At 33.6% G+C, this 4,686-nt stretch overlaps 1 long non-coding RNA gene and 2 other non-coding genes across 3 annotated transcripts; all 3 read left to right on the forward strand.

Annotated features, from left to right (window-relative positions):
* Nucleotides 1-393: 393 nt before the first annotated feature.
* LOC124927623 lies at nucleotides 394-3,198 on the forward strand. The gene is made up of 2 exons (XR_007098418.1): nucleotides 394-705; nucleotides 2,875-3,198. It is a non-coding gene; the product is annotated as an uncharacterized LOC124927623 (long non-coding RNA).
* On the forward strand, nucleotides 468-570 carry LOC124928282. Its single transcript, XR_007098500.1, has one exon. It is a non-coding gene; the product is annotated as a U6 spliceosomal RNA (small nuclear RNA).
* Nucleotides 3,199-4,073: 875 nt separating the features above from the next.
* Nucleotides 4,074-4,176, forward strand: LOC124928294. The gene has a single exon (XR_007098503.1). It is a non-coding gene; the product is annotated as a U6 spliceosomal RNA (small nuclear RNA).
* The last annotated feature ends 510 nt before the right edge of the window (nucleotides 4,177-4,686 follow it).

Below are 4,686 nucleotides of genomic sequence, written 5' to 3' on the forward strand. Positions count from 1 at the left end.
GCTCGGACTATGAACCTTGTACCAAGTATCAGTTATTGTCACTTGAACTATCTAGTGAATTTTATGAAATATCAATTTTTGTACTAAATGAAACAAGAACTAGTTCTTTATATAATATTGTCGTACCAAGGTTAATGTAATGTCTAAACTAACAATAATTAATAGAGAGTCGCCGACTAAAATGAAATGATGAGATGTTGAAATTATTCGATGTTCGAAACTTTTTTTGATTTATAGGGATTTAAATTTTTTTTTTTTCAGTCTTGTTTACTGATGTATATATGCCAATTAATTGTTCCTTTTAATTCAATTAAGATTTTGTAAAATAAATAAAAGTCTAGTTATAAATTAATAAAGAAGAATAAGTCTAGTCTTCAGTTGTAAACTTTCAGATGTGCTTATATCCCACATTGCTTGTCTATCTAAACTATCAAATCTTCTTGACTGCAAGAGAAAGAGAAGAGTTCGTCCCTTCGGGGACATCCGATAAAATTGGAACGATACAGAGAAGATTAGCATGGCCCCTGCGCAAGGATGACACGCACAAATCGAGAAATGGTCCAAATTTTTTTTTTGCCTTTTCTCCCTCCCTCCTCGTGCTGCGGCGACGGGAAGCACCGGAAACCTATTTGCGATCTACAGCGGTGCGAAAGATTCGTGGCAGTGGAACCCTAATCTTGCGCGAAGAAAGAGTTGCAACCTCAGGTTCCTTCCTGCACCTTTTGAGTATTATGTATAATGTATGTTGTCAAGAGTTTTTTCTTAACCTTCTTCTGAAATCGTATTAGGGTTTATCCTAACATGGATCTGTTCTTCATTTATTAGAACATTGTATTGAGAAATCTCATCAGAGTTGTAGATATTTAGGTGATCATACTCGAAATGATGGTGATTTCTGTCAGTTGCTAATGAAATAGGATTTTGCACTTGAAGATGGAAATTTATCTTCTCTCTTGCTGTTATGCAAAGTCATTCATGTAGTATGAGTGTATTTAGCCAGTTTTGTGGTTTATCATCTATCTGTTTCATCAAGGGTATGTATGTATGAATGCATTGTAGAAAATGCGTTTAGGTTGAGAAAAAAAGACTTGTGTTCAAGAGTTATATGTAACAACGCCAAACTTGTCTGAAAGAATTCTTATGCGAATTTTGTGCTTCTCTATTTTTCAGGTAATCAATCTCTTACAATCGGTTTACATTCAAAAGAGCTAAGGAATTCATTCAAATAAAATTACAGAACACAGAGGCATTTCACTAAACTCTCTGCTCTTTTTATCGGTTTACATTTACCATTGGAGCCCTAAGGAATTGTTAGGCACTTGTTTGCGCAATGGTTCATCTATCTGTTTCATGAAGGGTATGTATGAATGAATGAATGCTTGAATGGGATAAATAAATGTTGTCCAAGATCTTGCGAGAAGAAAGAGTTGCAACCTCAGGTTTCTTCCTGCACCTTGTTTATATATGCGCTTACATTACTATTTACTAGTACAGAAAGAAGTTCATTGTTGATATTCCTCCTCTATATGTTGTGGATGGACATGGATCTTCTGTTCATTTACTAGAACATGGACATGTAACGTTTTTGAATTTTTCTTCTTCCTCCGGTGGACATACAAAAGTTCCTGGTGTGATTGATCAGCAGCTAACTTTTCTGTAAGATGTTTAGAATTATGTGTTGATGATATTGAAGTTTAGTCACATATAGTTCAGTTCAATCAATTGTTTGTTGTTTCAAACTAGCTTCAAGGGGAAAAAGAGGGTATTTAAATTGAGTGCTAAATGGAGTTATAACTGCAATGTTGTTAAGAGTTGTTTAAGTTTGTTCTGAAACCATATTAGGGTTGTTCCTTAAAATCTTGTTGTTTGATGGGGTCTCCAATCTCCATAAACCTTTGACATATCAAAACTGTTCTTGTCTGCAAATGTTTGATAAGAGTTGTTGCCTACCAGCTGTTTGTTTCATTGGTGTTTGTTTGGATTCATGAAGCAAGCCTGCATCGAGTTTGATTTAGTTGTTGAAATCATCTTTAAGCTGCTTCCTCTTCTTCGTTTTTAATGTCTGCTTTGCATTCTTCTTATGTCATGTTCATATATGCGGCTACATTACTATTTACTAGTAGTAGTACAGAAAGAAGTTCATTCTTCATATTCCTTCCTCCTCTATATATTGTGGATGGACATGGATCTGTTGTTCTTCCTCCTCTTTTTATGTGTTGAAGAAAGGTTGTTGATATTGAAGTTTAGTCATATGTAGTTTAGTTCAGTTCAGTCAATTGTGTGTTGTTTCAATGTAGCTTCAAGGGGAAAAGGAGGGTATTTAGAGGATTGTTAAATGGAGTTATTGAATAAGTGCGATGTTGTTTTTAGCTTTCAATTGGTTCTTGAAATTTAACAGAAGAGTTCACTAACTTCAGATCCTATAGTTTTGTGGCTCTCTCCACTTTCTATCTTGTAATCTTTATTTTTTAATTAGATGGAAACATACCCACCCAATGCATGAATTTGTGTGTTGATGATTTACAATCTGTCATTACCCAGGATTGAAAAACATAACGAAGTTGATCTAGGATTATACTAAAAACTGGAGTATCTCAACTCTTATTTTAACATCTGTTCTTTTTCTGGCAGCCTCAACATGGTTCTTAGAAAAAATAAACTATTTTAACTCGTTATTTCCTTAACTGTAACTACAATAAGCAGTCCTTCGTCCCTCAGTTCTGATTATATGGAGTTGAAACATGTCGATGATGATGAACACCAATTATATTCAGACTAGGAAATTCATTTAATTTTTGCTCAGTATTTTTAACAGTTTTGGCCTGCCTTAGTTTGTCTTGCTGAGACTCATAGGATGCTCTTATACTTGAACAGGGATCTATGTTCACAAGACGGATAAATTGATCCAGAATCCAGATGATATAAGTGACAAGTGTATCAAAACGCCTTTGATTGAAGAGAAAGCTGAAAAAAAACAGTAGGTGAACCATAATAGGCAGACAAAGAAAGGCTGGCCAGCATTGCAGGAATTACATGTTTTGATATGATTTTTCAAGTATTTGTATATTTTGTTATAATCTTAATAGTTACTATTCTGGAAGCAAGCCATATCTTAATAGTGAAATTTCAAATTATAAAACTTTGTTTGGAAACACATTCAATAATAAAATGCATGGTAACTTTCAGTCTCTTTTGACAGACAGGTCTATTATAAGTTTATTTTTCCCATATTAATTAATACTGTTTTTCTTTCCAATTTAACAAACGGGTGGTTACTTACAGCATAATATTTGGTGTGGTTTTCATGCCTATTACCTCTCATACATACTACCATGGATAGATGATTTTCATTTGGATTGGAGCCCATATCACTCATCATTAGGTCTTAGTTGTTGTTTGTGGTCAGCAAGCTTAATAACAACATTCTTTTGCAGCCAACAGCAAACTTGTCTTCTTATTCTTGTTATGTTTGGACCAATATACAAAGACCATTTGAACAGTTTTGGCATATATTTGTTCTTCCATTGACTCTAGATCATGCATTTATTTATTGTATGTTGATAAAAAAAAAGTTATCTCAGTGTATTTGGTTTGAGAGAAATTTTACCATCGTTCTTATATGACATTAATATGTTATTTAGTACCAAAATTAAAATTCTATAGACAAACATGTTCCGTCTTAAGGTATTTTGAGAGAAAGATTACACTTGGTACTCTATCAGTATAAAAATTTAGAATTATTTTCAAGCTTAAATAGCTATGACTTTATTAAAAAATTTCAATGCCTAAATAGGATATTTACATTTTCTTTTTGTTAAAGAAAATGTAACTTAAAAAATATATAATTACATAATTAACAATTTATAAATTACAAAATGCAATTTAAGGTTACTAGTTTTCTACTTCAGAATCAATAAATAACATATTTCTTTTACAATTCATTAAACCTCCAAGGACGAGTTATAATAAATAGAGAATAATGAGCAGCCAGATAGTTAGTAGACCTCTTTCCCACATCGCTTTTCACATAGTATAATACAGTCTTCTTATATGCTAACGAAAGATAAGAGTTTGTCCCTTCGGGGACATCCGATAAAATTGGAACGATACAGAGAAGATTAGCATGGCCCCTGCGCAAGGATGACACGCACAAATCGAGAAATGGTCCAAATTTTTTTTTTGCCTTTTCTCCCTCCTCGTGCTGCGGCGACGGGAAGCACCGGAAACCTATTTGCGATCTACAGCGGTGGTGCGAAAGATTGGCGGCAGTGAAATCGGAATCTTGCGACAAGAAAGAGTTTCAACCTTTTGTTTATATATATATGTTGTTAAGATTTTGTTCTGAAATCGTATTAGTGTTGTTCCTTGGAATCTTGTTGTTTAATGGGGTCTCCTTCTCCATAAACCTTTGACAATTCTGTGCATGTTTGATATAAGAGTTGTTGCCTACTATCTGTCTTTTTATTCATTGCTGTTTTGTTTCATCAAGCCTTCATTGAATTTGATTTAGTTGTTTAAATCATCTTTAAGCTTCCTCTTCTTTATATTAATGTCTGCATTGATTATTGATGTTCATAAAGTACAGGAGCTCATTGATATTCCTCTATACGTTGTGGATGGATGTGTTCTTCATTTTCTAGATAGAATACTCTATTGAGCAGAGTTAAATACCCTTAGGCGTGTGAT

The sequence above is a fragment of the Impatiens glandulifera genome, chromosome 2 (assembly GCF_907164915.1).
Source record: "Impatiens glandulifera chromosome 2, dImpGla2.1, whole genome shotgun sequence".
Classification (NCBI taxonomy): Eukaryota; Viridiplantae; Streptophyta; class Magnoliopsida; order Ericales; family Balsaminaceae; genus Impatiens; species Impatiens glandulifera.